The following is a 13,653-nucleotide window of genomic DNA, read 5'->3' as shown; positions in this document are numbered from 1 at the left end:
TAGAATGGTGTCGTCTGCGTAGAGGTGGATCAGGGAATCGCCCGCAGCAAGAGCAACATCATTGATATATACAGAAAAAAAAGAGTCGGCCCGAGGATTGAACCCTGTGGCACCCCCATAGAGACTTCCAGAGGACCGGACAGCATGCCCTCCGATTTGACACACTGAACTCTGTCTGCGAAGTAATTGGTGAACCAGGCAAGGCAGTCATCCGAAAAACCGAGGCTACTGAGTCTGCCGATAAGAATATGGTGATTGACCGAGTCGAAAGCCTTGGCAAGGTCGATGAAGACGGCTGCAAAGTACTGTCTTTTATCGATGGCGGTTATGATATCGTTTAGTACCTTGAGCGTGGCTGAGGTGCACCCGTGACCGGCTCGGAAACCAGATTGCACGGCAGAGAAGGTACGGTGGGATTCGAGATGGTCAGTGACCTGTTTGTTGATTTGGCTTTCCAAGACCTTAGATAGGCAGGGCAGGATGGATATAGGTCTGCAACAGTTTGGGTCCAGGGTGTCTCCCCCTTTGAAGAGGGGGATGACTGCGGCAGCTTTCCAATCCTTGGGGATCTCAGACGATATGAAAGAGAGGTTGAACAGGCTGGTAATAGGGGTTGCGACAATGGCGGCGGATAGTTTCAGAAATAGAGGGTCCAGATTGTCAAGCCCAGCTGATTTGTACGGGTCCAGGTTTTGCAGCTCTTTCAGAACATCTGCTATCTGGATTTGGGTAAAGGAGAACCTGGAGAGGCTTGAGCGAGTAGCTGCGGAGGGGGCAGAGCTGTTGGCCGAGGTTGGAGTAGCCAGGCGGAAGGCATGGCCAGCCGTTGAGAAATGCTTGTTGAAGTTTTCGATAATCATGGATTTATCGGTGGTGACCGTGTTACCTAGCCTCAGTGCAGTGGGCAGCTGGGAGGAGGTGCTCTTGTTCTCCATGGACTTCAGTGTCCCAGAACTTTTTGGAGTTGGAGCTACAGGATGCAAACTTCTGCCTGAAGAAGCTGGCCTTAGCTTTCCTGACTGACTGCGTGTATTGGTTCCTGACTTCCCTGAACAGTTGCATATCGCGGGGACTGTTCGATGCTATTGCAGTCCGCCACAGGATGTTTTTGTGCTGGTCGAGGGCAGTCAGGTCTGGAGTGAACCAAGGGCTATATCTGTTCTTAGTTCTGCATTTTTTGAACGGAGCATGCTTATCTAAAATGGTGAGGAAGTTACTTTTGAAGAATGACCAGGCATCCTCAACTGACGGGTTGAGGTCAATGTCCTTCCAGGATACCCGGGCCAGGTCGATTAGAAAGGCCTGCTCACAGAAGTGTTTTAGGGAGCGTTTGACAGTGATGAGGGGTGGTCGTTTGACTGCAGCTCCGTAGCGGATATAGGCAATGAGGCAGTGATCGCTGAGATCCTGGTTGAAGACAGCGGAGGTGTATTTGGAGGGCCAGTTGGTCAGGATGACGTCTATGAGGGTGCCCTTGTTTACAGATTTAGGGTTGTACCTAGTGGGTTCCTTGATGATTTGTGTGAGATTGAGGGCATCTAGCTTAGATTGTAGGACTGCCGGGGTGTTAAGCATATCCCAGTTTAGGTCACCTAACAGAACAAACTCTGAAGCTAGATGGGGGGCAATCAATTCACAAATGGTGTCCAGGGCACAGCTGCGTGCTGAGGGGGGTCGGTAGCAGGCGGCAACAGTGAGAGACTTATTTCTGGAGAGAGTAATTTTCAAGATTAGTAGTTCGAACTGTTTGGGTATGGACCTGGAAAGTATGACATTACTTTGCAGGCTAACTCCTCCCCCTTTGGCAGTTCTATCTTGACAGAAAATGTTATAGTTGGGTATGGAAATCTCAGAATTTTTGGTGGCCTTCCTGAGCCAGGATTCAGACACGGCAAGGACATCAGGGTTAGCAGAGTGTGCTAAAGCAGTGAGTAAAACAAACTTAGGGAGGAGGCTTCTGATGTTGACATGCATGAAACCAAGGCTTTTTCGATCACAGAAGTCAACAAATGAGGGTGCCTGGGGACATGCAGGGCCTGGGTTTACCTCCACATCACCCGCGGAACAGAGGAGGAGTAGTATGAGGGTGCGGCTAAAGGCTATCAAAACTGGTCGCCTAGAGCGTTGGGGACAGAGAATGAAAGGAGCAGATTTCTGGGCATGGTAGAATATATTCAGGGCATAATGCGCAGACAGGGGTATGGTGGGGTGCGGGTACAGCGGAGGTAAGCCCAGGCACTGGGTGATGATGAGAGAGGTTGTATCTCTGGACATGCTGGTTGTAATGGGTGAGGTCACCGCATGTGTGGGAGGTGGGAAAAAGGAGGTATCAGGGGTATGAAGAGTACCATTCCCCTTATTCAACTCCAGCTTTTACCACGAGCCCATCCACAAGCCCATCCTTCCCAATTAAGGTGTGACAAACCTCCTGTGACCTACACCTATAGACCACTATCCCATAACAAAAAACATTACCCCATTCCACTACTTTGACCCTAACTGATTCTTCATCAGGCCGACGGCCGGGCAGGATGGGACTCTTTTGTTCAACCCACCTTGTAACTCTTCTGCAGTAAAATCTCATACACCTAAGTACTTCTCTGCAGCTGCCACCACAACATTTATTTCTGTGATACCATTTCTGCGATACAGTTGATAACCATGGCAATGAATGCAAAGAAGACAACCTTACTGAAGTACAAATTCATATCACTCCATATTCACCAAGGCCATATTACTCAACCTTGACCCATCATCCTCTACTCTTTTCACTGCCTCACCATATGACACCTTCTGTTCTACTCTGGCAACCTCAACCGGTCTCTCTTGCACCGGACACTTCTGATCCCCAAAAACATGGCACCCCCACAATTGACACAGTTTTGTCATGACTATCCTGAGGATCCAAATAGGTCAGATCAGCTTGGCAATGGATTTTTTATTTTATCTTTATTTAACTAGGCAAGTCAGTTAAGAACAAATTCTTATTTTCAATGACGGCCTAGGAACAGTGGGTTAACTGCCTGTTCAGGGGCAGAATGGCAGATTTGTACCTTGTCAGCTCGGGGATTTAGACTAGTAACCGAAAGGTTGCAAGTTCAACACTCTAACCACTAATCTACCCTGCGATGACTTTGTGTAGTACATCTTTTGATTAGTGATGCACGGTTGATGCACGGAATGTGCCTTTGTTTCACATACGTTTTCCGCTGAAACTCTAACAAGTTCTAAAGCGAATACTGGAACAATATGTCTAACATAGAACATGTGAAATGGTCAGCGGCGATCTAAAGATTAATAATGTCATTTTGGTTGTTATTTTGTGATGCCATTAAACATGTTATAAAGGAAATACTGTAACTTGAAAAGTATATACACTTCATGTACTAAGTCTCCATCCTCTACGTTGTGTATGAAATGTGACAAATGAGTGTTTTTGTTACGAGAGGGATGTGATCTTAGAAACTAAGAGGTAATTGTTTCTATAACTTTGTACAAGTGAGTAGTCACTGCTCCTCGAGTGAGGTCAGAGAGCCTGTCAGCCTCACAAACCGTCCATTTTGAATGAACTGTATAAAATGGTGTGTTAAGAATTAACATATCAGACCAGAGAGGCGTTGAGCTGCAGCTCACATTCAAAGTGGTTTGAACAATGAAATCTCAACACGAGTTAGAGACGATACTCATCTCCCGTAAAATCACTGCCGATATTCACCTCTCCGAAAATCATTGCTGTCCTAAGTAAATGTCTAGAAAAATGAACTTAAGTGGGACCATTCTACTACTATTCTCAAAATCACAGAAGTACGCTACTCTCATCACTCAATGGGAGCAATCGACATGGCTGGCTAGCCTATCTTCAAAGAAGGGAAATCAACTTTGTAGTTCTGTTCAGGACTACACGAAAAACCAAGGCATTTACACGTAAATACATTCATGATTATTTACTCCAAACAGGCGAGTAGTTTCTAAATGTACCAAAGTATTATGTCTATGTCCTTCTCTCCCTGTCCCTCCCCATCCCTTTTGTAACAAGCCGCCATATTGTGTCAGTCCGCTAGGGACCTGTTTCTAATGTATTAAGTGTGTATGTTTATCTTGTGTTAGTTAGCTGGTACATAAATAATTAAACCAATTTGTGCAGTACTGAATCATAAGTACGGCTGGGGTTTTAGCATATGCAGGAGGTTATGATTGTTCAGAATGATGATATGATACAAGGTTATGATTATACGTTGACGGTTTATGAATGTAATAGGTTAAGACCTTTAGTTTAATCCAGGAGATTTAAGGAACCACTCTCGTGGTGCCCCAATTCCTAATGAGTTAATTGTTACATGATTAATTTAATTGGTAACAATTAAACATAGTTCGTTGATTAGATAAGTAACAGTCATCAGATTAATGAAAGTAAAGTAATCCTTCTCACCCCCCCTCCCCCTTAAAAGACTTAGATGCACTATTGTAAAGTGGCTGTTCCACTGGATGTCATAAGGTGAAAGCACCAATTTGTAAGTCGCTCTGGATAAGAGCGTCTGCTAAATGACTTAAATGTAATGTAAATGTAACAGTTTTAACTTGTTCTTAAAGAGACAGGGCATGTTTATTTGAAATCCGAACCAGGTACAGTCCTTTGGACCAGTGTTTCCCAGAGTCGGGGATCCCTTTGGTTGCACGTTTTGGCTTTTGCCCTAGCACTACACAGCTAAAAACAGGCAACCCCCCCAAAAAAAATGTGTTTTAATTTTTAGCTTAAAACCTTGTGTGACTAAGGGGGCAGTATTTTCATTTTTGGAAAAATAACGTTCCCATAGTAAACGGGATATTTTGTCAGGACAAGATGCTAAAATATGCATATACTTGACAGCTTAGGATAGAAACACTCTAAAGTTTCCAAAACTGTAAAAATATTGTCTGTGAGTATAACAGAACTGATATTGCATGCGAAAGCCTGAGAAAAATCCAATCCGGAAGTGCCTCATGTTTTGAAAGCGCTGCGTTCCAATGCGTCCCTATTGAGCAGTGAATGGGCTATCAACCAGATTACTTTTTCTCCGTATTCCCCAAGGTGTCTACAGCATTGTTACGTAGTTTTACGCATTTATGTTGAAGAATACCCGTAAGCGGCTACATTGCGCAACTAGTCACCTGATGGCTCCCAGTGATTCTCGAGTAAAATACAGAGGTAGCCATTATTCCAATCGGTCCTACTGAAAAACCAATTGTCCCGGTGGATATATTATCAAATAAATATTTGAAAAACACCTCGAGGCTTGATTATACACAACGTTTGCCATGTTTCTGTCGATATTATGGTGCTAATTTGGAATATTTTTCTGCATTTTCGTGACTGCAATTTCCGGGCGATTTCTCAGCGAAACATGAAGAACAAACTGAGCTATTTCGCCTACAAAAATAATATTTTTGGAAAAAAGGAACATTGGCTATCTAACTGGGAGTCTCGTGAGTGAAAACTTCCGAAGCTCAAAGGTAAACGATTTAATTTGATTGCTTTTCTGATTTCCGTGACCAAGTTACCTGCTGCTAGCTGGACAAAATGCTATGCTAGGCTATCGATAAACTTACACAAATGCTTGTCTAGCTTTGGCTGGAAAGCATATTTTGAAAATCTGAGATGACAGGGTGATTAACAAAAGGCTAAGCTGTGTCTCAATATATTTCACTTGTGATTTTCATGAATAGGAATATTTATGTCCGTTGCGTTATGCTAACTAGTGTCAGTCGATGATTACGCTCCCTCATGCGGGATGGGGAGTCACTAGAGGTTTTTAAAATGTGGGTCTCTGCCCCACCTGCCCTGAACGACGGGTCGCCACAGAGCCTGATCATAATTATTTTAGTGATCCATGGTAGACGTCCTTCCAAACAACCAGCTGAACCGTATTTGCACTTGACTGTTTATGGATGAGAAAGTGAAATTGACATTTCCAAAAAAGTTTAGCAGGGATGCTGCTTTGCGATCTATTGCCTAGGAAAGGGCTCTCCAACCCAGTTATTGTCGTAGAGCTACCATGCTGTAGGTTTTCACTCCAACGCTGATCTAGCGCATTTAATTCAATAATTAGCTGGTTCATAAACAATCGGATTAGTTACAACTGGGGTTGGAGCGAAAAACCACAGGAAGGCAGGTCAACAGGAACAAGGTTGGATAGCCCTGACATCAACAGCCAGCCAGGGTTTCATTAAATAAACTATAGGCACAATACTTTTATTGCACACTGAGGGCTAATTAAACTGATGCATTTGGCGATGTTAAACTTAAATTTACTGGCACTATGAAGAATAGAGTAGCCATACTAACTTATGAGGCTTTGCTAAACAAGACATTTCTAGATACACCAATATAAAGCCTATGCGGTTCTGTCTGTCTGCCCTGATCCTCTATCTTAGCTATACAAAATGTAAAAACCCTAGTGTGTGTTTGGTCTAAGGTCTGTTGCATGAAGAATAGCTCAGCCTATTCACCAAAAACCCCTACTTTAGTGAACTTGCGCGAGACACTGCATTACAACACCCATTCTGCCAACGACACATCCCTGGGTCGGGTTCGCTACAGCTAGCAACTAGAACGAGCTGCAACAAACACTCAAACTGGACAGTTTTAGCTCAATCTCTTCATTCAAAGACTCAATCATGGACACTCTTACAGACATGTTTAGCTGCTTTGTGTTTTGTATTGTTATCTTTACCTTCTTAACCTTTGTGCTGTTGACTGTGCCCAATCATGTTTGTACCATGTTTTGTGCTGCTACCATGTTGTTACCATGTTGTCATGTGTTGCTGCCTTGCGTCTCTCTTTATGTAGTGTTGTCTCTCTTGTTGTGATGCGTGTTTTGTCCTATATTTCTATTTATATTGTATTTTATGTATTTTTATCTCAGGTCCCGTCCCTGCAGGAGGCCTTTCGCCAGGCCGTCAGTGTAAAGAAGAATTTGTTCTTAACGGACTTGCCTAGTTAAATAAAGGTTTTTAAGTCAAGAAATTGCTAAATACTGCATTGGGATAGCCTACATCTTTTGATTAGCGATGCACGGTTGTGACTTTCTACCTGGTGGCCGACACACCTACCTATGCCTGGCTGTGCCCCCCTCCCATCATTCTCTCTCCCTCGCTAGCTCGCTCTTGAAGTAGACGATAGCAAATAGTTTCCTCCGTTGGAAAATAATGAATCTTAAGAGTCGATTAACCTTGACACCCAGAAATGGGAGTCGATGGGCAAGAAGAGATGCCCTAAAGTAGTGATAGATAGAGGCTGTTGTCGAAGTTACACTATAGTGGCACGGACATATGATGACACTGCCATCATTATCATGTCGTCACTAACCATAGCTAGCTACCATAGTGATCCCTCGAGAGTAGCTCATTTCTGAGCATCATTCAAGTTTGCTAGCTAGCTAGGCGGCTGTGCAAGAAATTCTATAATTATGCTAGCTAATTGTTTCAACGCACCATCCCAGTGTGAAATTACAAGACAAAATGTGTTTGTAGATCGACTGTGGTGAATGAAACTACAGCAACCAATGTGATACCGGCTGAGGTAATTTGCTGTTCTCCAAATAGCATTTTAGAGTTTAAAAATTGGTGTCAGGGAAAATGACACCCATTCATATAACCTTTATTTAACTAGACAAGTCAGTTAAGAACAAATTCTTATTTACAATGACCGCCTACACCGGCCAAACCCAAACCAAAATTTTGCGCCGCCCTATGGGACTCCCGATCACGGCCAGTTGTGATACAGCCCGGGATTGAACCAGGGTTTGTAGTGACACCTCAAGCACCGAAATGCAGTGCCTTAGACCGCTGCTCCACTAGGGAGCCCAGAGTGTTGTTGTTGTCCCAAACAAAAAATGTGAGCCATTCCACGAATGGCGTGCCTTCTGGTTAGTGTAATTTTGTAAAAAAATTTTAAAAAACTATACACTTCAGCTAATTGTAGCACTGCCATAAAGAGCACATGTTCAACTCCGTAACAAACATGTTTTCCCCATCTCAAGCTGTTAAATTAAGAAAAATGATTACTAATGTGACTAAAAGTGACAAAGTGCCTGTAACAGGGTTAATGATTTATTCTTAAAATCAACAATAACTCACCCTTGTGACAGTTGAACAGTAACTGATCGATAAACACATATTTCCATTTCGTTTGTAGCCAACTCATGTACAGTACTTGTGATAGCCACACATTCAGGGTCTGTTCTACAGCCTACTTGAAATGTAGATCAGTAAAGTAGAGTCTGTAGTGAAGATCACTTGGGGGCAGGCTCTCTACTGGCCCAGTCTCTTCAGCCATCATCTTTCACTTTGACATCATTGTCTTCGTCATCATCAGTATCAACATCATCTACCCCCTCAGGCAGTGGGATATTCCTGTCACGGCAGATATTATGCAGGATGGCACAGATGATAATAATCCTGCTCACCCTCTCCGGCTTCAACTGGATGTCTGCTTGCAGGATGGGAAATCTCCTCTTCATTTGGCTGATGCCCCTCCTTACATCTCACGTTTTCTTAAGTGCCCTGAAAATAACCACCACAACATCTGTATCACTAAGATAGGCCAAATTGATCATAGATACAAGACAGAGAAGGGGATACTGACAATTGGAAAACCACACTGTTTCATTTCTCCTCGGGTGGTTATGTACTAAGTATTCCTATTCACAAATTTGCTATGACAACCAACTTCATTTAAAGTTAAACTCAATGAAGAGGTTGATTTTAAACACGTATAATACAACATCTTACCTGTTCAACTGTGGGCCAGGCAGTGGATGGAGGTAAGATGTGAGCAGCCATTGTCTGCAGGGGTATCCACTGTCCCCCAGCAAGTGATATGCAGCAAGCGCAAGAAGCCCCTCAATCTGTTTGAGGCCACCCTCACTCAGTATCTCCTGATCCACACTCTTCGGCACAACATAGATAACCTTGCAGTGTGCATCGAACACCACGTGGGTGTCGATTAAAATAATTGGGTCTCCAGGGAAATTCTTGAACTCCTTGTTGTATGTTGTACTTAATACTGAGCTGCTTCTAAAAGTTGTGCCAATGACTCCAGCAACACTGGGGAAGCCAGCTATTGCCTTAAACCTAGCTTGGTTGTGTTGGAGCTGGCTGGCATCTTGCGGGAAGGCAACGAACTGGCCTACTAGTTGAGGATCTGAGAGGGCATTGATAGTTTGTGTTACCACCATTCTGACATGAGCTATAGAACAGCTTGACAGTCCCAAATCGTCACTACTGCACGGTAGCATCTTGCCTGTGGCCAAGTAACCCAGGGTTATTAGTAATTTAACTTCAGGAGAAATGGCTTGACATTGATGTTTTGACCACGTGAGAGTCTCTGACTAACTCCAATAGAAATGTAATTCTTGCCTGATCAAGCCTGTATCTTCCCAGCAACTCCTTGTCATCACACATTAATAAAGCATCTTTGTTTGTCACAGTATGATGGGTTTCCTGATTAAAATGTCCTCCTAGAACATGCCCTGGACAATAATGACAATCCCTCATATGCCTTACAAGGTCTGCCTTTGCACTGTAGCATTTGTCACAGTCTTTGCACTTATATGGCTTTTCCCCCTGTGTGAATAGTCATATGGATTCTCAGATTAGTATTGTGTGCGAAGCATTTGCCACAGACATGGCAACAATATTTTTTGCCTCCACAACTCCGCTTTAACCCTGACGATGTTTCTCCCTTCTCAACCCAAGCATTTTCTCTTGTTCTAGTCTCATCAGCAGAGCACAATTTACTGCAAAGGGCTGAGAGACACTGTAGTTCTCTTCATTCACTTCTGTTTCCATCTGCTCAGTTGTGTTGGTAGGTAGAGAGTCTGTTCTTTACATTTTGACTTTGGTAAAGGTGTGAGGGTTGAGATGGGTCCTGATCACAGTCACTTTTAATATAGGGAGGGTTGAATATGAACTATTTTATATCAGACTCCAGCCCTTGAAGTTGGTCTCCGCCCTGACTGACCCAGATCTGTGTGTGATCTTTCGGACTGGTCCTGAGGTCTTCTTCCTCTTTAATCATTGTTGGCTCAGGGTCCTGTTCATTTTTAAACAGTGTGGGATCTGGGTCTTGGCCCAAACTGGGGCTCCCCTCTTGCTGACTCTGCACAGGAGAAACCACTTCTTGTAGAAAGAAGAAAGAAAACATTCAATGTGTTTACAAATTCAATCATAGTTTTGTTCGTATAATTTTGCTAAGATTTATATTCCTCAAAACAGATAATAATTAACAGCCAACTAACAACATAACTGTTTGTTTAGCAGTGGCTTTGGGTGGCTAAATTTGACATATTTACAACAAGCGTTGGGAAAAACTTCTAGCCAATCTAGATGGCTAGGTAGAGATGTAGGTCAAATGAGTTCCCTGCCTAGTTACAAACCTGTTCCATGTAACTTTATCTCGGGTTCCAAAACCAAATCTAGCATCCTTTGCAGACGTTCAATCTCCTAATTTGAAAGGGATAGTTCTTCCTGGTACTCTGCTAACGATTTTTTAAATGCCCCAGATAGTTCCACAGCGGCCGCTGATAATCGGTCGGTAAGAAACGTGTTAAATAGTTATAATTTTAACATTGTTAAGGGAATCCTAGTCCAGTCAATATTCCACCATCCTTTGCAAATTGGGAAGAGGGGAAGATAATGCCGAGGTTCTTCTTCTTCAGTGGTTTTAAAATGGCGGTTGACAACCAACTTTAGTGTTGCATTACCGCCACCAGCTGGACTGGAGTGTGGACCAAAGACGTAAATTCCTCAAAACTGTCTCGCTTTTTTAAATTGATAAAAATATATATATTACCAATGTAGAAAGGTCTGTATACATACAATAAGTACACAAATAGAAAATTATAAAATATGCTAGGGGGTACAACAAATTACAGATTATACAAAGACCTGAAAAGAAACACACATATTGATTGTTTTAACAGCTTTCTTATTAGAATAAGTTACTTTTTTTTACCTTTATTTAACTAGGCAAGTCAGTTAAGAACAAATTCTTATTTTCAATAACAGTGGGTTAACTGCCTGTTCAGGGGCAGAACGACAGATTTGTACCTCGTCAGCTCTGGGATTTGAACTTGCAACCAACGCTCTAACCACTAGGCTACCCTGCCGCCCCGTATTAATGTAGTGCTCGAATTCCTTATAGAAAACACAGAAGAGTGTTTGTTTATTCGTGAATTTACATTTATGAAATGAAATTTTGCCATTAGCACAATTAGATTTATGAGGTAAAATTGTTTTTCTTTATCTTTATTATGGTTAAGGAAACCGAGCAGCATTCTCCCATAAGATAAAAAAGTCATCAAGAATATTAACAACTGTGAATATCTTTCCATAATTGTTTTACATGTAGACAATGCCAAAATAAATGTGAAACCGTTTCTGGATGCTCAACACAAAAAGTAGAATCAATGTTAATGTATATTTTTTCGTTTCTGCAGGTAATGATTCGCAGGGTAATACTTATGGATCATTCTGAAAGAGACCTCTTTGACCTTGTCAACAACCAAGTATTTGTGTGGTAATAACCAGATGTATTTCCAACAGATATTAGTGACCAATGTATTCCAGTAACTGGTGACATAAGGAATGGATACAATATCCCTTTGAAATAAAGCACGTATAGATATGTTGTTTTGAGGGAGCGAGGAGAAACATATTTACCCTATTGGAGAGTCAACTGGATTAATAAGTGAGGGTAGGTCAAGAAGGTGAGGTCTGGTTACACCTCTAAGTAACATGAGAGAATACCATCATGGTTGCCATTTTTACGTCTCTGCTTTCACTACGAAGGAAGTTTGCGGTAGTTTCACGAGCCAATGCTAACTAGCATTAGTGCAATGACTGGAAGTCTACAGGAACAGGTAGTACGCTAGCTGTTCCTGTTCATCTGACTCTGGGGAAGTAGATAAATGGCTACATTGCCAAAATCTCAAACTATCATTTGAAAATTGAGGAAATGACAGTCATTGGAGCTAATTGCAGGTTTTTTTCTGTATAGAAAATTCATAGGCGGGCCATCTAAGTAGAGCTCTGCTACCCGACCCGAGCTCGACATTTTACACTAGGTTAGAGCCGGGTAGGGCCTGTTCTTCCATCAATAACTAGGGTACAGGCAGGGCTCGGGTATCTCTAAATTTACATTTTGAAGGTGAGCCATTTGCTTGTGCTCTGCTGCGCAGTACAGTCATGTCTGACTGAGATCATAACATTGTGTTTGAACATTGTGCTTCAACATAATCAAATATAAAACAGGAAGGATTATTTCACAGAATACTGTACCTTAAATTAGAGCGATGATAAGTAGCTAACAGCTATATACTCGCTCATGTCCCTTCATTGAGCAGAGCAGCCCAGCTGAGCCGTTGCTATTGATGCATGCAGAGGAGCTGCACGCAAGGAGCAAGTGACAGACAGAGAGCTAATAATTTCTGGTTTCAGGCCAGACCTTAAATTTGGCAGAAGCAATTGGGCCTGTGTAGGGTAGGGCCTGACCATAGGGCTTAGCCTTAAAAATTAATTCCCTTGCAGGGCTCTACGTCTAAGTGCTAATGTAACGGATGTGAAATAGCTAGCTAGTTAGCGGTGGTGCACGCTAAATAGCGTTTCGATCGGTGACGTCACTAGCTCTGAGACCTTGAAGTAGTGGTTCCCCTTGCTCTGCAAGGGTATGGGCGAGGGGACGGTCTAAAGTTATACTGTTACACTCATTTTCAGGCTGGAAACCTGTTTCAGTTCAACCGGAAGCATGGAGAAAAAATATTGAACTACTGTATATACAGTGCCAGTCAAAAGTTTGGACACACCTACTCATTCCAGGGTTTTTATTAAAAATATATATATATATATATATTCTACATTGTAGAATAATAGTGAAGACATAAAAACTATGAAATAAAACATAGATTTGAGATTTGAGATTCTTCAAAGTAGCCATCCTTTGCCTTGATGACAGCTTTGCACTCTCTTGGTATTCTCTCAATCAGCTTCATGAAGTAGTCACCTGGAATGGATTTAAATTAACAGGTGTGCGTTGTAAAAAGTTAGTTTGTGGGATTTCTTTCCTTCTTAATGCATTTGAGCCAATCAGTTGTGTTGTGACAAGGTAGGGGGGTATACAGACGATAGCCCTATTTGGTAAAATACCAGTCCATATTATGGCAAGAACAGCTCAAATAAGCAGAGAAACAACAGTCCATCATTACTTTAAAACATGAAGGACAGTCAATCCGGAAAATTTCAAGAACTTTGAAAGTTTCTTCAAATGCAGTCGCAAAAACCATCAAGGGCTATGATGAAACTGGCTCTCATGAGGACCACCACAGGAAAGGAAGACCAAGAGTTACCTCTACAGCAGAAAATAAGTTTATTAGAGTTAACTGCACCTCAGATTGCAGCCCAAAAGAAATGCTTCACAGAGTTCAAGTAAGAGACATATCTCAACATCAACTGTTCAGAGGAGACTGTGTGAATCAGGTCTTCATGGTTGAATTGCTGCAAAGAAACCACTACTAAAGGACACCAATAATAAAAAGAGACTTCCTTGGGCCAAGAAACACAAGCAATGGACATTAGAACAGTGGAAATCTGTCCTTTGGTCTGATGAGTCCAAAGTTT

The 13,653-nt window shown here is 42.3% G+C and overlaps 1 long non-coding RNA gene across 4 annotated transcripts; it reads right to left on the bottom strand.

Moving 5' to 3' along the window:
- Window positions 1-8,075: 8,075 nt before the first annotated feature.
- LOC115143654 (uncharacterized) lies at window positions 8,076-12,611 on the bottom strand. 4 transcript variants are annotated; one of them, XR_003865687.2, is made up of 3 exons: window positions 12,319-12,611; window positions 8,770-10,158; window positions 8,076-8,541 (listed from the first exon to the last, which is right to left on the bottom strand). It is a non-coding gene; the product is annotated as an uncharacterized LOC115143654 (long non-coding RNA). The 4 variants fall into 4 exon arrangements; XR_003865688.2 differs by having other exon boundaries at window positions 8,770-10,155; XR_003865685.2 differs by lacking the exon at window positions 12,319-12,611 and adding an exon at window positions 10,416-10,697.
- Window positions 12,612-13,653: the final 1,042 nt, after the last annotated feature.

The sequence above is a fragment of the Oncorhynchus nerka genome, linkage group LG15 (genome assembly GCF_034236695.1).
Source record: "Oncorhynchus nerka isolate Pitt River linkage group LG15, Oner_Uvic_2.0, whole genome shotgun sequence".
Classification (NCBI taxonomy): Eukaryota; Metazoa; Chordata; class Actinopteri; order Salmoniformes; family Salmonidae; genus Oncorhynchus; species Oncorhynchus nerka.
Note: the sequence above shows the minus strand (reverse complement) of the source record. Positions and strands in the feature narration are given on the sequence as shown.